The sequence below is a fragment of the Jaculus jaculus genome, chromosome 20 (assembly GCF_020740685.1).
Source record: "Jaculus jaculus isolate mJacJac1 chromosome 20, mJacJac1.mat.Y.cur, whole genome shotgun sequence".
NCBI lineage: Eukaryota > Metazoa > Chordata > Mammalia > Rodentia > Dipodidae > Jaculus > Jaculus jaculus.
Window position 1 is genome coordinate 9839390 of NC_059121.1, and position 19159 is coordinate 9858548.

Consider the following 19159-nt stretch of genomic DNA (forward strand, 5'->3'; position numbering starts at 1 on the left):
TCTTGTACCCCAGTCCAGACGCAGAAGTAATCCTAGGTGCTGGGTTTGCTCACTAAGGAAGTATCTAGTGGGCTGGGTAGAACAGTTTACTGGCAGGTTCTAAACTTCAACAGAGCAACATACACAATGAATAAAAAACCAGCACAAAGTATGCAATTGTGGGTATTAAAACAAACAGTCTTATAAACCATATTCCCTAAGGTGTGTGTTGTTCTATGCCCTTAATCTTGCCAGCTGGGAGGTAGAGATTTCTGTTTTCAGTTGGGTTCCAGGTCAACTTGGATCTGGATCAGACCCTGCCCCAATAATGACAGAAGCAAAAGACAAATGCCTTGTAAATATGAAAGCATCAAAGGCAACAGTATTCAACCCTCAAATACAGGTTACTTGTGAATGGTAAAGCCAACCAAGAATATACACCCCATAATCTGCCCTGACAAGGAAAGAGAGATTACCTCTTCCTCTTCCAATGCAGGCCTGTAGTACCTTTTTTACTTTTCTTTTTTTTGCCAGTCAGTCTTGTTACTTTGGGATGGCGTCTGGCCTCACGCATGCTGAGTGCCCCTCGTCCCCTCCGCGCTGTGCTGTGCAGCGGGCCTCTGGTCAGCTGCGGCGGCTGTGCTGCCACTGGCTGCTGAATGCCGGAGGTTCCTGGTTGTGATGGTGGGGCATGGGGAATTCAGACTTCTGCAGCTGCTCATGCAGTTCCTCCTGTATCCCTTTCAATAGCTCTTTGGTTGATCTTAGCTGTGTTTACTTCTGGTTTCTTAACTTTGCAAGGAGGCTGATGAAATAGAAAAATCCCCTTGTTGGTTTCTGCTGCTCCCGCCACTTAGCGCTCCTGGTGGGGGTGGTGCCAGGCAGGCACGCCGATCACGCGGATATGGCCATTTTCCTCCTTTTTGGTGGATATTTTTCTCTACAGCTTCTCCACTGTGTCTAAGAATAACCCAGACTCCTGCACTTTCAGAAGAAGAGTGTATTTTGTAGGGTTTTGCTTAAGACCCATCCTAGGCTGGTTCGTTGTGGCTCCTTTGCCACCATCCTACCTGGAACTCTAGATTCTAGGTTTAATAGTGCAGCTCACACAGTTAAAATGATTATCCAGATTGTATTGGAATAGTTAGCTGAAGTGTGCCTCAAAAGATGGCCTACTGTGTGTGATCTGGATCTACTTGAGATCCTTCAGTGTAGTATTGATGAATAGATTATAAGATCCAGTCATTGAAATACTGAAATATTTTTAAGTCACTTAAATCCTAAGCCCACAAAATGAGAGGTTCCAGAAGATATTGCCCTTGTCTGTGAACCATGTTTCCCAGAGTTTTACCAGCATACCCGAAGGTTGTTCTTCTGTGCAGCTCACATCTTATGCAGGGAGCCACTGTTGCTGTATTAGGTGACTTGTGTGCACTGGTAGTAAAATCCTGGAGTAAGCCAGGCATGGTGCACATACTTTTACTTCCAGCACTCAGTAGGCAAAGTTAGGATAATAGACATGAGTTTGAAGCCAGCCTGGGAGTACAGAGTGAGTTCCAGGTCAGCCTGGGCTTAAGTGAGACCTACCTTGTAGAAAACAAAAAGAAGCACAAGGAAAAGATCCTGGTATAACAAGAGGCAAGTAGTGGCACTGACTTATCCTAGGCAATGGACAGGAAAGACAAAAATAATTATCATATTATCGTAATGGTCTGACTTGTGCAGCCTTTGGTACTGCCTGATTAATCATGATATTCTCTATCTGTCTTTCTCTCTGTGTCTATCGCTCTCAAATAACTAAATAAAAAATTAAAAAAAAATCCTTTGTTCCAACACCAAGAAGAAACCTGGCAAGACCCTTCCTGATTGAAATCTATCATGTAGAACTAATAGCTCATCATAAAGAAATACTTGTAGAGCTGTGGATTGGGAACATGATGCTAAACCTAAATGGAGGTGCTCAGGGTTCTGGATTTGAGACCCTGCTTCCCATGCATTTAGAAACCTGAAGCAAAATATTGTGACCCAGTGTTAGGAGTGGCTGCTAAAAATTTAGGGAGAATGAATGGTTATTACAAGGAAAAAGTCACTTTAGAATCTAGCTGGGAGCCTCAAAAACTGATAAAGCAGTCAAAGGAATTAATGAATGTTTTCCTAATGACTCCCCAGAACTAGAATGTTTAAAGAAGAATTATGTAACCATACTAAAATGCCTGTAAGTACTCAAAGAAATATGTTCATAATGTCACCTGAAAATTCCATTAGCAAAAGGAAAAATTTTATGAAAAGAGTGTATCGGCATCCCAGAAAAAGGCACATACATGTTAAATAGTTTATATTATTTTTCTGTTGGGATTGTAGAGATAAAAAATAGGATGTTGCACATGTGAGACAGAAGTCCCCAATCAGGCAAAAGCTTGTGAATGTATTAACGGACAAGACCACCAACCTCCACTACCACAAGGCTCAAAAAGTCATCAGATAATATGTGGGAATTACACTATACTTTTCCTGGCTCTGTGGTATTTTACCCACGATGAGATAATTACCAATGTGCTTAGTAAATGCCTGGAATTACTTTGTTGTTCTGTAATTATAAAAGTTCAAGTTATCACATCCATATCAGAAGACATTTTTGGAAGCAATCCAAGTGCATGTTTCTTTGCCATGCCCACTATTTTCTAGCTCAGATCAAATTCACTTATTCCTTTTGAAGCAAGAGTATATGTAAACCAACTCATGTATTTTTAAATATGTTTTTATCATGTGTTCAATCATTAACTTTTCATGTAAATTACATCCTTTGAGCAATGCAAGGAAAACACACAAACAAACACATATACACATAAATACATATTAGACACCTAATGGCATCTGTCTTAAATGTTGTAGCTGAAAATTTAAAGCCATACTATTTTTCTTCAGTGTAAAAAATTTGCTAACTTGACATCTTACAGGACCTGCGAAATTCTTTTGTCAAAGATCTGGCTTTACCTAAATCATGTAAGCATGGTGGGGGGTTACTGGAGGCAGTCCTGGCCTCACAGTTGCTAATGTAACAGTAGGAAGAACAAGATTTATCCCAGGCACCACAGCTTCTCTCATCACGGACATCAACAGAGTCAGGTTTCTTCCTGCTCATGCTCCAGGCCATCGCTACACAACCTGTGGAGACCAACGTCCAGGGAAAAGATCCCCAAAGAGGGCTGCACACGGAGCTCAAGTACCTGTGATGGGAAAGGACACATGGCGATCCAAGAGGAGGGACAACTACCACCATACCCTTCACTACTATCCTTCCAAATTGAGCCTGAAAAGAGCTGTAATTCTACAGCTATCAACTTCTGGGAGCTACCTGCACAATGTGATACATATATTAAATGGAATGATGTTCACTCACAACTTGAAAATCTTAAAAAATATTGGTGTGTGGGTGTGTTTGTGTGTGTGTGTGTAAAGCATGCACGCATGCCACTGTGCACATGTGGAGGTGAGAGAAACACTTTGCAATGAAATGTCTGTGCAACTCTTCCTTTGAGAAAAGATCAGGTTCACTTGCCACTGCAAAGGAATGTCGGGTTATCTGGCCCAAGATGTTCAGATTCTACAAGCTCCACCTTGTTGTTGTAGGCATATTGGGATCAGAGATGCATCAGCCACTTTGTACCCAGCTTTACATGTGTGCTGTATAACAGAAGTTGAGCTGGTAGACTTCACAAGCAAGTGCCTTCATCCTTTGAACTATCTCCCCAGTACAAAATTGACATTCTCATTAAGGGCAGTAGTCATCTTTGGCCATACCCATGTCCTCATGAGAAGACTGGGGTGGGGCCATCATTTTGTGCTTTCAGACCCTGGTGTAAATTTGTGGCGATCCAACCTGTTAAATAGCCATTGGCAGGCTGAAGAGATGGCTTAGCAGTTAAGCGCTTGCCTGTGAAGCCTAAGGACCCCAGTTTGAGATTCAATTCCCCAGGACCCATGTTAGCCAGATGCACAAGGGGGTGCACGCATCTGGGAGGTGGTGCGCCCATTCTCTCTATCTGTCTCTTTCTCTGTCTGTCACTCTCAAATAAATAAATAAAAATAAACACAAAATTTTTTTTAAGTTAATTAAAATAGCCATTGGAACAGAACTTGTAAGTATTTGGGGAATAAACAGATAGTCTGGTTTTTTTGTGGGGGAAGGGTGATTTTAGACAATGGATGTGGTTAAAAGCCTATTAAGACCATTTGTATGTGAAGACTCCAGGGATATTGTCATCTGCAAATCCCTTTGTTCCCCCAGCTCTATAGTTTAGCATGTATTCCCTCAAATGGAATGTGTTAAAGCTGAAACACCCAATTCATGGGGAAACTGGATGTAGGTGTGGTACGTCCACGGCGACCTCGCCTGTGTAGCAAGCAGAGATGCTTCTGTAGTGGATGAGAGCTGAGGACAGAGGGCCAACACTCTTCGGAGGGATGCCCCCGGTGACCCCTTGGCAGTCAGTTACTGTAAAGGTTCCTGCTGCCCATGAAGTCACGACGACCTAATTGCTGGCGCCAATGAGCTGTTTTCTGCGCTCTGTTTCTCTCCTGCTTCCTTCTAGTTGTTTGTCAAAGAACAGCTAGTTTCTACGCTACACTTACTATTAATCTTGCACGCAATCAGAGTACAAAAAACAATTTGAGTATTAAATGTGCCCCTCCTATGATTAGGGCAATGGAGGAAATGTATAACTCTACTAGGAATAAAAAATTAACTCTAGAACAGTTTTTAGATGGTATAGAGTAGAAACAGCTTATGATGTTTTAGAACAATACTGATCCTGAGAAAGTGAAAGTAGGAATGTTAATCGGTAATGTTCATTAGAAGTATGACAGTTCTACAGATAAGGAGTTGTAAAACTTAGGCATTCCCATCAGGAAACTTCCTGGGGGGGTATGTTCAGTACTTGGTCAAGGGCTGATAGTAGACTCCCAGAGCTGGGAACTACCTAGATCCACTCCCCTATGAGGGAGGATATGATGAATTCGGTAATAGATGAATGAATTATAAAGGAATAAGGAGGCTATGGCATTCTCTTCTATTTATGAAATGCTTAGCAAGGACACGTAAGCCTTGGTGCTTATACTCTAGACAAAAAAGAAAAGAATTCCTGGAAAACATTAAACCAGCCTTAAAATATTGGTGGTCTTTTGGATAGAAACACTTTTATAATGAATATGAGGATTATATAAATAATCTAATAAGTGGAAAGAGATGGCTCTCTGCTCGGTTTATAAAAAATAAATAACCTATTGTTCACCTTACATCCCTTACCCCAAGCTTCTATTCATGTAAAGCTGTGGTCAATGAAGCAAGGCGTCCTTCTTAAATAATGGGTACAGTTCCTGCCTGATCAACATTGCATGTATGCTTACAATAGAACAATACTTAAGATTGTTTAGGTTAATGATTTCTGAGATCACTTGTTGGCTTGCTAAGTTCCCCTGTTCAATCTGTATAAAACCTTCATGAAACCTTCAGTAAATTGCAGCAGCATATTCTACCTAGAGTGTGTCTGTCTGTCATTTCCTCGCCGAATCCCGAGTTCTCCTTGAGCCTTCGCCCTTGTTCTCCCTCGGTCCTGATCTCCCCGAGAGTCAGTCCGCGGCATAGGTGGAACTGGTGGACCTGGAGCTGTCACTGTGGTGAGCAGGTGTGTGGGCTCAGTAAGCCTCGTGATCAGAGCCAGTCTCCTAGAGGCTTGCTGAGTCTTCTTTTATTAACTTCCTGGTGCAAACTAGATAAAACTTCAAGTAATAGCAACATGTGCTAGCAAACTATGTTAGAGATTCCCTCTTAGGAATCAAACGGAACTTTGCTTTTCCACCCATTTCATCCTTGGTCAGGTGAAAATATTTGCATGAGCATAGACAAGCACAGATTTGTTTTGTGCTCAATATAGTCATGGATACACATGAATGGTAGAGGTTCAGTGCCACATGTAATCTTGTCTTCCCCTCAGAGGGATGTTAGGGCTTTAGAATTATTTTCAGAATACATATATGTCACATGGCCTAAAGTTGAGTACATGCCTGAGTGTCTTAGCACATTTCTGACTCGTGTGTGGTTGATTTCTCAGTTACTCAGTATGTAGGTGTCTGTCAGTTCACTTAAGCTTTTGTGAAAGACTTGAGACCTCTGTAGATGTTTATTTAAGCTTGCTGTTCATTGATGAAGGGATAGTCAGTATCCTCCTTTCTCAGTGTTTCTTAAACTAGAAATACTTAGTGTGCTATTGTGACTCAGGGCAGGGAATCTTTGAGCTGCAGATTGCCATGGGAGTGGTGGCTCCCCATCATCCATTCTAGATTCCCCGTGCCTTAGTCTCCTTTTGGTCATTGTGGTCACCTTCCTCTGACTGAGGGGGCCTGGCCAGACTGCTCTGAGAACCTAGTTATCCTAGGGACCCCAGACCAGGCAGTAGAATTCTGTGTACTCTTTCCTGGAGAATGTGTGGCTTTTGAGTCAAGGAACAGAAGGTGTTACCCCATGTCTTCACCAGTATGTGTCCAGGCCCATAGTGGGGTCTGCTGACCACTGGCATGCAGCTGTCTCCATGTGGGAGTCCTTGGCTGTCTGGGTACAGGAAGGTGTCAGGGCTGGGGACTGGTTGGGCCTCTTGCATTGGGCCACCGGAACACATGCATGGATCCTGCTGGGCATTGGCCATGGGAAGCCTGAGGTTCAGGAAGTTTACAGCCCTACTCCTTACTGAGTTGGGAGAACTTATCAGCTCAGCTGATGAACAGCCTTGCACTCCTGACCTCTGCTGGGTATGTCTCTTATGTAGTCTGGATTTTCTGTCTCTGTGCTAGCCAGTCCACAGGGATTCAGCACCAAGGCTCTTAGTACCACTCCACCTTTGGATTTCTTCCTGAGTCCCTGATTTCGTATCTGTATTTGTCCCATCAATGACTGATTTCTCTGTGTCTGGATCTCTGTGACTGTCTGACTGTGGAACTCCAGGCTTGTGATCACATACGAGCGGCACTTCCTTTGGTCTCTGCAGTCATTGGTACATCTTTGCCTAGTGGGTTTAGGTCTCTCACAACTGCTTTTTTCACAGGATGAACTCTTTGTGACTCTAGAGTCAATAAGACATGGATTGGTATCCAGATACCTTGCATTTTCATACTGGGTGGCTTTATTTAGACACATCTTCTCTCAGCCAAGTCCCTGTGTACACATATTACCCTGGGACTCACTTTGATCTGGCCAGGCTGTGGTACAGTGCTGAATATGTTTGTCCCACCACTAGAGCCCTCAGAGTCCAAGGCAGGTCCTGTGAAGTCAGACATTCACAGAGGGAAAGAGCATTGGAGGCAGGTGTGGAGACCATGAGACTCAGTGAGACAACTCAGGAGGACAGAACTGGAACTCAAGGCTGGGCACTTGGGTTCAGGGTGAGGATGACTGTTTTCACTCCCACACCTGGGAGGGCCTGGGTACAGGAGAACAGGTCCAGCTGGCAGAGGTCCATGGGTAGAGGAAGGAAGACTTCCCAGGAGATGTATAATCTCGGATTCTCTTGGTGTTTCCTTGTCTCTGAAAATGTGTCCCTCCATCCTTTCCCTGTTTTCATTCTCTTTTTTTCAGGTAGTGCTCAGTACATAACCAATATTGATTTGGAACTCACAGCCCAGGCCTGCCTGAAGCTAGCAGTGATCCTCTGACCTCTGCCTTCCGAGTACCAAAACATAGACATAGGAGCCACCAGCCTCCAGCTAGCTACCTGACCTGTTTTATTCCTACTATTTTTCTGTGTGTCTCTTGCTCTCTAGCCTGTTAGGCAATGAAAATCTGTGTGGATCCCTGGTTTGAGAAGGTACTTTTGCTGGTTGAGCCCTCACCGACACAAATGGCTAACACTGGATGGAAGATACTAGAAGCAGCTGCGCTTAAAAGGCCTCTTTCCCTCTGTGTGTGAATGTCTTCTGTTAGTGCCCTGTTAAGGCAAACTGGGGTGGGGTCACTTTCACTGCTAAAGCGGGAGTGGAGGTGCAGGCCTGCAAACGCAGCCATCTAGGAAGTAAGGCAGGAGGAAGGACCGCAAGTTTCAGATCAATTTGGTGAACAGAAATATTTCAAGGCCAACTTGGGCATTTAGTAAAACTCTGTGTCAAATAAACCGAAACTAGTTGTATAATTTCGAGAGATAGAGCACTTGCCTGGCATGGCTTGGGCCTTGAGTTTATTCCCAGTCACTTTCTCTCAGTGGTAACTTGATAAGCCAGTTCCCACCATTCCGCTCAGTTTTCTTCTCCTGGAAATGGGGACATGTTGCCACCTGCTGGCTAATGTGGTGAACTGCAGCATGCCAAGAGTAAGGAATTGCTTTGGAGAGGCCAGGGCTGCTTCACAGTCCACCATTCTGCCCTCTGGAACATGAAACTTATAAGATTAGTGGGAAATGGAGCTTGGTTTGCTGTATAGAATGTGAAACTGATGTCAGGGTTGAGCATTTGTCTGTCACCATGGAACAAATAGGCAGCAGCTTGAAAATCACAAGTTCCACAAGGCTGGGTCTTCACTCAGTGCACAGGATTCTTAATAGGAAGGCGAATGTGTTCGTAACTGATGGTCCCCAGTATGTGAGGATGACTGGGGCACTAAGGATCCTGTGGTCGGAGAATCTGTATGAGGTAGGCAGACCTTACAGGTGTGAGGGAAGCATTCATGGAGTTGGGGGGAGGGTTCCTGGGCTTTACCACTGAACCACGCCCAAACCCCTCAGTGGAGGATTCAAGGCAAGTGCTCTGCCTCCGAACACATTCCCAGCCCACCACTGGGGGATTCTAGAGAAGTATTTAGTTGCTGAGCCATGCCCTAGCTCCTTTCTGGGAGATTTTAAATAAGCACTACAGAATTGTTAAGGTATAAAAAGAAACCCACCCAAGATGATCCTACAGTGTGTGGAAGGCCAGAACTTGATCTCTGGGGCCAGTAAGGGACAGCTTGAGGGGAGGGTGACCACACTGCCTATCGCCCCATACAGCCACAGCCCAGTCTGACCCTTTCTTTCAATTATAGAAGCCTCAAACTTTGAGATGACTATAGAGAAGATGTCCCAGAGTTAGGAGAGAAAGGGAAGAGAGATGGCCCCATTCTCTAGTCACAGACCGGATTCTGATTCCCAGGAGAGTGTAGTGGCTCCTTTCCAGATATCTTTTCCCAGGGCACCTGAAAGTATCATGACCTCTCTGAGCGTGTTCTGACTCCTTAGTGGTGAATACAGGTCTCTGATCCTTTAAGTTGGACTGTGGTGACTATAAAGAATTGGACAAGTTGAGTAACCTGTCCGGCCATGTGCTCAGTCATCCACAGTTGTTTTCATAACCCCTTTACCCCATAGCAGTTCTCTCTGCCTGTCACTCACCACCAGTAGCTGAGACTGATGGCACACACCTTTAATCCCAGCACTTGGGAGTCTGTGGTAAGAGAATATGTGAGCTTGAGCCAGCCCAAGACAATATATTTAATTCCAGGTCAGCGTGGGCTAGATTGAGGCCCTAGCTCAAAGAAGGGGTCCAGAATAGTAATAGAAAAGTTGTGGAAGTTACTGTCTTGATTGTGGGAAATGATCCCAAGTGGATGTGAGACAGGGCCTCGGATGGTGTGTGCATCCAGATGCTTGTGTCTGGGAGGGCACACCATGGTCTCAACTGCAAACATCAGGGCCAAGAGAGACCTGTCTGCTCCCTATTCCTAGCCTTTCCCAGCTTCCTGAGCCTTACCCTTAAGTTTCTCCATAAACATGGTTAATGGGCCTTGGGCCCTCCTTCACTGTGGCATCCAACTATTCTTTTTTTATTATTATTATTATTTATTTATTTATTTGAGAGTTACAGACACAGAGAGAAGGACAGATAGAGGGAGAGAGAATGGGCGCGCCAGGGCTTCCAGCCTCTGCAAACGAGCTCCAGACACGTGCGCCCCCTTGTGCATCTGGCTAACGTGGGACCTGGGGAACCGAGCCTCGAACCTGGGTCCTTAGGCTTCACAGGCAAGCGTTTAACCGCTAAGCCCTCTCTCCAGCCCCCAACTATTCTTTTAAAAAAATTTTTTTTGTTTACTTTTACTTATCTATTTGAGAGCGACAGACACAGAGAGAAAGTGGCATATATAGAGAGAATGGCGCACCAGGGCCTCCAGACACTGCAACCGAACTCCAGATGCATGCACCCCCTTGTGCATCTGGCTAACGTGGGTCCCGGGGAATGGAGCCTCGAACCAGGGTTCTTAGGTTTCACAGGCAAGCACTTAACTGCTAAGCCATCTCTCCAGCCCCAGCTGTTCATTTTGACATTAATGCCACCTGGAGGAGGGAAGAGGGGCACATGTATAATGGGCCCAGGGGAACACTTAACTCGCAAGCCCATCAGTCAATGCCCCTACTTTGGTATGGCCCCAGTCACCTCTTCCTGATTGGTGGTCTGCACATAGCAACAACTACTCCCCCCCCCAATCCAAGTTTCCCCAGTTACTACATCATCCAGCAAGTGCAAGCAAAGGTGCCCTTTAGCTCCTCCTTGTCAATGAAACCATCTGGATTCTGGTCCCTGATGGTGAAAGCCTGACAGAGCCAATGTCCCTGAGCAGCAATGATCTACCCAGTCCAGATGGTCACACACTCCTCCCCAAGGGTGTTCTCCTGACATCTGCTGCCCAAAGAACCTCTGTTCAGGCTTCTCCAATCCCCAGATCTAAGGCGCACTCTCAGGTGAATGTAATTCAGCATGCAGGAAGCTCCACACTCAGCCCCTCATTTCGTGACCACACAAACCCAGAGAGGGAAGCTGACGCCAAGAGAGGGAGGGCCTTGCTTGAGGTCACATGACAAACATACACTGAGGTGTATATAAAGGAGGCAGCAAGTCACATCTGCAGGCTCGGTGGCACACCATGGCGGGCACAGAGAATGCTGCCAGCTTGTGCAGAGGTTGCACTGAATGATTTTCTTTTTAAAATACTTTTGTACATTTATTTGCAAAGGAGTGAGAAAATGAGCATGCCAGGGTGCACCAGGTCCTCTGGCTACTGGGAACAAACTCCAGATGCATACATTACTGTGTGCACCTGGCTTTATATGGAAACTGGGGAATCAAACCCAGGCGATCAGGGTTTGCAATCAAGTTCCTTAACTGATGAACCATCTCTCCAGTCCTCCTTGAATAATTTTCATGAGTTCTATTAGTCCCCTCAAAGTTCCTCTCAACCTAGTTATTTATTTATTTACTTTTAAATTTTTTTCTCAATTTTTATTAACAGTTTTCATGATTATAAAAAATATTCCATGGTAATACCCTCCTTCCCCCCACTTTCCCTTTGAAACTCCATTCTCCATCATATCCCCTCCCCATCTCAATCAGTCTCTCTCTTATTTTGATGTCATGATCTTTTCCTTCTCTTATGATGGTCTTGTGCAGGTAGTTTCAGGCACTATGAGGTCATGAATATCCAGGCCCTTTTTTGTCTGGAGGGAGCACGTTGTAAGGTGTCCTACCCTTCTTTTGGCTCTTACATTTTTTCCACCACCTCTTCCGCATTAGACCCTGAGCCTTGGAAGGTGTTATCGAGATGTTAGTCAGTACTCCAGTACTTCTTTCCAGCACTGTGATACCTTCTGAGTCGTCCTAAGGTCACGCCCATCTGAAAAGAGAAGATTCTCTACCCAAAGTGAGAGTAGCATTAATATAAGGGTATGAATATTAAGAGAAGTGCTTGCTGGGCAGTTTGATAAACATAGTATTTACATTTTCCAGACATCAGCAGATGTTACACCCCTAGGGCTCATGGCTAACCCTGTTTTAAATTTTCAGTATCAGGGATGTATTCCCTCCCATGGAGCGGGCCTCCAGTCCAATTGGAGGGCAGCTGGTTTCCACCATGACAGACTTGCCACTATTGCACCCATTGGCTCATTTGGCCTGGCTGGCCAATTTTAAGGCTTGCAGTGTCCACTGTCTCTGAACCTATTTAAACTCCTGGTTCTGAGACAGACTGAACATTGAGAAGACACCAGAGCTGGCTCCACCTTCTGCATCATGAGGCTGCTGACAACACCCATCCTCCTGATACCCATATCAAAGCCTTGCTAATTAGTCAGGACATTTCTCAACCCAGGCAAGAAGTCTGCAGAGTGTCTGGCAGGCAGGGCTGGGTTCCTGCTGCAGGCCCAGTCATTTCACCCCAATCCAGGCCACTTTTCTCGGAGGCCCAGAATGGGCTCATTTCTAACCTTGGCACCCTGGGGGTTTCTTGCCAGCCACCACTCCTGCCACGCTCTGCTCAGCTGGAATTGGTCCTGTTCAGCTGTTACGTTCTCAGACTGTTCTCAGTGTAATTTTGGGGCTCTTTTTTATGCAAGATCTACCCCTCCACAGCTACTCTTGCTGCCTTCCTGGGTCCCCTACTTACCTTAAACCTCCTTTTACCAGATTTTTCTCCCAACAGATGCTCCTCTCACCCAAGGATGCTTTTCTTGTTAAGAATGTGAATATGTGGGCTGGACAGATGGTGTACTGGTGAAGGTGGTTGTCTGAAAAGCCTAATTAATGATCTGAGTTTTTTCCCCCATCCCCAGTATCCATGTAAAGCCAGATGTACAAAGAGGCACATGTTGTGGAGTTCCTTTATAGTAATGGAGGCCCTGGCATGCATCTTCTATTTCCCTGTCTCTTCTCTATCTCTCTTTCTACTTGCAAATAAGTAAATAAAATATTTAAAAAATTAAAAATGTGATATGTGTGTGGATGTGGATTCGCATGTTCATGTGTGTGCAGGTGTATGTATGTGGAAGTATGCAGGCACATGTGCACACAGGGGTAGGGGATAAAAGACACATTTGCATGTTATTCTCAGGCATACATCTACATGTTTTTTTGAGATAGACTCTGTCAGTAGCCTGGAACTCACCAAATAGGAGAGACTGGCTGGGCATTCATCCCCAGAGACCCAACTGCTTCTGCCTCTGGTGCTAGGATTAAAAGCCTGCACCACCACAATTGGCATTTTCACATGGGTTCTGGGGCTCAAACTCAGGCCCTTATGCTTAAAAGGGAAACATTTCCCGAAGATTCTTTTTTTTGACAAGACAGTATTAATTTTATTGAAATTCTCTTTAATAAAATGTTTCGCAGGGCTGGAGAGATGGCCTAGCGGTTAAGTGCTTGCCTGTGAAGCCTAAGGACCCCGGTTTGAGGCTCGGTTCCCCAGGTCCCACGTTAGCCAGATGCACAAGGGGGCGCACGCGTCTGGAGTTCGTTTGCAGTGGCTGGAGGCCCTGGCGCGCCCATTCTCTCTCTCTTTCTCTATTTGCCTCTTTCTCTCTCTGCCACTCTCAAATAAATAAAAAAAAATAAAAGAAATGGTTCGCAGTAGAGAACACAACCTGCAGGGGGAGCGGCTTCCCAAATACTTCCTGCCCTGTGACCCACAGAATTAAGTAGATTTGATTTACTCCTTCGTTCTGTCAGTCTTGGTTGTAAAGGGGTGATGAATGGAAGAGGGGGAAATGACCATGCGAGGCAAGGATAAGGCTCGATTTTAAACAAAAACCCTGAAGGGCTTTAACTTCAACTAGATGCAATCTGTTTCATAGCTGTTGGTCAACCCCTTCTAACCAGTTAGGAATAAACTAAATATAGCTTCATTACCTCAGCAGATGGCAACAGGAAAACTCTAGGCCAAAATATGAACCTAGTGTGCATCTGGTACAAACACCACAGCTGCCCAAGTCAACAAGAGATTTCAGAACAGCTTCTCTACCCTTCACTCTTCTTAGTGGAAGGCCCAGGTTTCAGCCCTCAGTGGAGTCCATCAGGCAGGCTTCATTTACGCTTCTTCTCCTGTGTGCTGGTGAACCAAGAGTCTAGTAGTTTCTTGCTGTAGTACAGCTGCCAGGCATGCACTTGGACTGCCAGTACCAATACTAGGTACATGACAGAGACAGCAGAAAAACCAAATAAGAAGCGGTAGGTCTTGCCACGGCGGCAAAGTTGCTGTGCAGCAGAAACATCCTTGTGCTGCCATAAATGAGGGGAGCAATGGAAAAGAGTCCCATGCTGATCCTAGAGAGCACCAGGTAGCTAATGTTGTTGCAGGGGAAAGAGAGCAGGCCCAAGAGAGATGGCACAATGCTCAGCAAATAGGGATATTCCCACTGATAAGGCATGGCCACCTGATCGTGTGACAAGAGCCTCAGGTATCCTATGCTCATCTTGGCAACCAGCAGCAGCCATATGACCAGATGCACGCAGATCAGCTTCTTGATTTCATACTTGAGAGTAACACTCCTCTGGTACTGCATGGCGACACGCTCCCGGGGATGAAAGTCGCTGCCTTCCGTGCCAGCCACTCGCAGGCCGGCCCGAGAGGCCATGGTGCCCGGCCAGAACCATGGGACTACCCAGCCAAGCCCTCTCCTTCAAACCCTGTTGGCGCCACCTAGCCGAAGAATTTTTTTTTTTTTTCGAAGAATGTTTTTTGAGACAAGGTCTTGTTATACATGACTCAGGCTGGCTGTGAATTCATGACCCTCCTGCCTCTGCTTCTGGAGTGTTGGGATCACTGGTGAGTGTCGCTGTACCTATGATCTCAGGTCCCTAGCCCCCTCCTCCAAGAAGTCTTCCTAGATCTCAGGCTCCTTCCTAGTCTTGGACCCTCACTGCCATTGCCCATACCCCACTGCCCATCATTTCTCTACATGTTTACCTCTAGATTTAGAGATCTCAAGGGTGAGATCCATTGTGCTCCATCTCTGACTGGACTTACCTCTGAGCTGGAATCACCTGAAGTTTGCAAGCAGCTGTTTAGAATCCAGGTTTCTTCTGTAGCACACATGAAGCTATGCCTCCCATGTCTCTAGCCTGACTTCTTGTTTCTAGATGTTTCTTACAAAATATCCTGGTGTCCAAGAGCCCCTTTCCTCCATACCATACTGGGCATTCACCCAATTCATAGTTTGTACACCACACTGGGGGACTTTTTCCAATAAATCATCATTCCAGCCCACACCTAAGGACAGTGAGGCCCCAAATTGGCCCTCGATGTCGGAAGAGGAATGTCTGGGAACAGTTCGCCCATCCCAGCCAACAATACCCTCCCTAGTCAAGCCCTGTCAGGGCTTTCCCCAGTGTGGTGGTTTGAATAAAATAGATAGCCCCCAATATATTCAGTTGTTTGTAGTTTGCATCTGCTGGCTACCTGGCTGGAGGCAATGTCACTGGGTGGATCTTCAGGTGTGGTGGTGGGTTTCAATCTAAAGATATGCAAAGTGTGCCTAGCTGGAGTTCCTGAAGTGTGCTGTGGCTTTTGAACTTTGGGCTTGTGCTTTTCTCTCTCTGCTTGGGCCTATGAAGGCAGGCCAGCTTCTTCTGCCATTTATGGAACTTCCCCTGGATCTGTAGGCTTAAATATCCCTTCCTCCATAACTGTGCCTGGTCTGGAAGTTCATCTCAGTGAATCTAAAGCTGTCTGCTACACCCAGTTTCTCACCTCCTTCCAAGCACCTGCGTGGCCTTCCCAGTCCCTTCTCTTCCCCTTCACTTCCCTCAGACTCCGGGGCCTGGCAGGAGCAGCAGTGCTCTGGTGCTTTGTCTCTGTTAATCCTTTGAAAGAGGGCTCGCATGGTGGCCAGGGGTGTGATATTAGGATGCTATAAAATCTCTGTACTATTTATAAATCTCTTCAGACATCATAAAGGAGGAACTTCCCTGTGTAGTTTATCTCTCGTAACATAACTATTTCCCACTGTCCTAGAACATGCATCCATATCCACACAGACCAAACACATACGTGGCCCCCCCACCAAAAAAAACAAAAACAAAAACAAAAAAAAAAAACTGGCTGTGCTGCAGTACTGTAACTCCAGTGAAAGACTGAGGTATGAGGGTCAAGAGTTCCAGGCATTTCTGGACTATGTAGAGACCCTTTCCCAAAAGAGCATAGCAACACGAGAGGCGAGGAAGAGATAAAGGGAGGAAGGGAAGGAAGGAGGGGAGGAAAAAGACAGGGAAAGGGAGGAGAAGAAAGGAAGGAAGAAAGTGAAAAAGGGAAGGGAGATGAGTAGGAAGGAAGGAAGAGAAGTAAAAGGGGAAAGTTGAAAAATGGAAATAAGGAAGAAAGGAAGGGAGAAAAGGGGGGAAAGCAGAAGACTAGAAGGAAGGAAGGGAGGGAAGGAGGGTGAGTGGGTGGATGGATGGGTAAGGGAAGCAAGGCAGCGCTGCAGAACCCAGGTCTGAGCACACTCAGTCCTCGTGGGTTGACCATATAGTGTTGTCAGGCACACACAGCAGGCCTTGTGGTATCTTCTGGCCAGGAGCTGCACTATACATGAGCCTCCTCATGCCCCAGGAGTCCCTGCATCTGCTCTACATCTGCTGTATGGGTAGTTGGCAGGCACAGGTTCTGCCAGCTGCTGAGTCCCTGCTTCAGTGCAGCTGCAGCCCAGGTACCAGAAACCCTGCATCTGATCTTGGGCAGGTGGCGGGGGTTGGGGTAATGGGTGGCATAAGCTCCAGTACAGCTGTACCCCACTCCGTTCTGCAAGCCAGTGCATGGCTCTACCCTGGTCCCTGCCCCATACCAGGGGAGGTAGAACAGCCTGTGACGTCAAAGTACCACAGCTCAGCTTGGGCTTTATGGAAATTGTAAACTTAAAGGAGAGAGGTGCAAAAGGTGAGGAGGTAGCAGCAGAGTGCATTTTCCTGAGCCTTGAGTGAGACCTCTCAGCATCAGGTAGGAAGGTCAGGGCTGGCAGAGGGCCCCCAAGGGCTCACCGGTGGTGCTGCGATGACCCCAGGCCAAGGACCTGGCCAAGGCAGCCCCCCTCAGCTCCAGCATGCCACCCATGGTAATACCCGTCCCCCCTCCCCCGCACTTTCCCTTTGAAATTCCATTCTCCACCACATTATCATTTTTCTATTTTTCTATGGATGGGGACAGAAAATAAAAAGCAACAGTGCTAGGTACTAAGTGCTGGAAGGAAAAGCAGGATGGAGAATAAATGAAGTCTTGGCTTTCCTAGCCACTAATCTTAACCCAACATGCTAAAATCTTTTTGTTTGTGAGAAACGGATATCCAACACTACTGTGATTAACAAAACTGGGAAGGTTCTAAGTTTAATATGTTCACTATAATTTGAGAAAACTTGTTCATATAAGGTGCTGTGGTGATAGGTAGGTAGAGAATGTTAGAGAACTCATTAGGCCTGTGAAGAAATGACAGTTTGTGAATGGCAGGCTGGTGTCAGGAAAATCCTCACACTTCATGAATGGAAGAATAGCTTAGGTACTTAATGGAAAGGAACAGCAGGGTATTCCAGGCACACCATGCCTAATCTGTTATTTGGATGAGGCCTTCCGATTGGGTGGCTAATGTGGTACGCAGGGTACATGCAGAAATGTAGACAATGGTATTAAAGAGTGAAGTGATGTGATTCAAGTGTCTTCTTGTGAATGAGCATGTGCATGCCACAGTGCATGCGGAGGTCTGAGGACAACCTCCGCTTTGCTTGACACAAGCTCTCTCTTGTCTTACTGGGTGTGCTGTGTTTGTTTGGCTGCTTCATGTGCACAATTCCAGTGGCCTGCAGGCTTCTCAGTTCTCCTGGCTCCTTCTGATTGCCTTGGAGTGAGCATGCAGCTTGCATGTGCCGTTATGTGGATGGTGGGGAGTTGAACTGGAGCTGTTAAGCTTTCAAGGAAGTGCCTTTGACCACCTCCCAGACCCCTCATTAACATTGTTTTATTTAAAACATGAAAAATAGCAGGGCGTGGTGGTACCTGCCTTTAATCCTAGTACTCAGAAGGCAGAAGTAAGAGGATTATATCAGTTTGAGGCCAATTTGAGACTACATCATGAATTCTAGGTCAGCCTGGGTTACAGTGAAATCCTACTTCATAAAAGAAAAAAAAAAAAAAACCCTGAAAAATAAATCATGATTCAATACTGCACACAAGGCCCAATAGATTGATAGATGTTTCCTGAAAGAAGACATAAAACAAGCATGTCAATTTTCTCTATATTATGAATCTCCAGAAAATATCCTAACGGCAGTGACCTGGTCCTTTATCCAGAGAAGAGTGTCATCAAGAAGAGAAGATATAATGTATTACATTTATAGATTTGCGTATATTGAACCATCCCTGCATCTCTGGGATAAAGCCTACTTGGTCAGGGTGAATGATCTTTGTGATATATTCTTGTATTCTGTTTGCCAATATTTTGTTGAGAATTTTTGCATCTATATTCATGAGGGAGATTGGTCTGTAATTTTCTTTTTTTGTTCTATCTTTGCCTAGTTTTGGTATGAGGGTGATGCTGGCTTCATAGAAGGAGTTTGGTAGAATTCCTTCTTTTTCTATTTCCTGGAAAAGCTTAAAAAGCAATGGTGTTAGTTGTTGCCTGAAGGTCTGGTGAAATTCAGCAGTGAATCCATCTGGGCCTGGGCTTTTTTTAGTTGGGAGATTATTGATAACTATTATGATCTCCATGCTTGTTATAGGTCTATTTAAGTGATTGATCTCATCTTGATTTAATTTAGGTAGGTCATATACATCAAAGAAATCATCCATTTCTTTCAGATTTTCATACTTTGTGGAGTATATGCTTTTGTAGTATGTCCCTATGATTTTGTCCCTATGATTGAGCTGCTGATGTTGCTGTGGGACTCTGCTCCTGCTTGGGTCCAGCTGTTGGCTGAAGTTGGCGTGGTTGGGTCCAGGACCGCTGCTCTGTTTCCTGGAGCTGGGCACAGGTGGTGGGGGAGGGGAGGGAGCCGCAGCTGCTCTGGTTCTCTTGTTGTTCCATGTGTTCTTCTAACTTGTCCATTGTTCACTGCTGCTCTCTCTTCCCGTTTCTTGAGTTGCAGAGAGCTCCGGTGTGAGTGGAAGCTCCCTGCACCTGGCTTTTCTTGCAGCTTGAGCCGATCCTGCTGGCTTTCTGGTGCACCGCCGCCGCGGTTGGTGGACCTGCCGGAGCCGCTTTTCCTGCCTGTGCGGGCTCTGGATGTCCTGGATCTCTCCTACTTCTCCTCTGCCGTTTCAATTTCCTATACACCTCACTTTTTAGTAAAAGTGTGTATTTTGCTGGGTTTTTTTTTTTTTTTTTTTGGTCTCTTTCCCCCCAAGGCTGCTTTGGTGTGGTAC

At 45.7% G+C, this 19159-nt stretch overlaps 1 protein-coding gene and 1 pseudogene across 1 annotated transcript in view; both read right to left on the reverse strand.

Annotated features, from left to right (window-relative positions):
- LOC123456274 (zinc finger protein 585A-like) overlaps nt 1–19159 on the reverse strand; it is a 545778-nt gene that overhangs the window by 106227 nt on the left and 420392 nt on the right. The gene's annotated exons all lie outside the window — the stretch shown is intronic.
- Nucleotides 13758–14390, reverse strand: LOC123456280 (annotated as a pseudogene).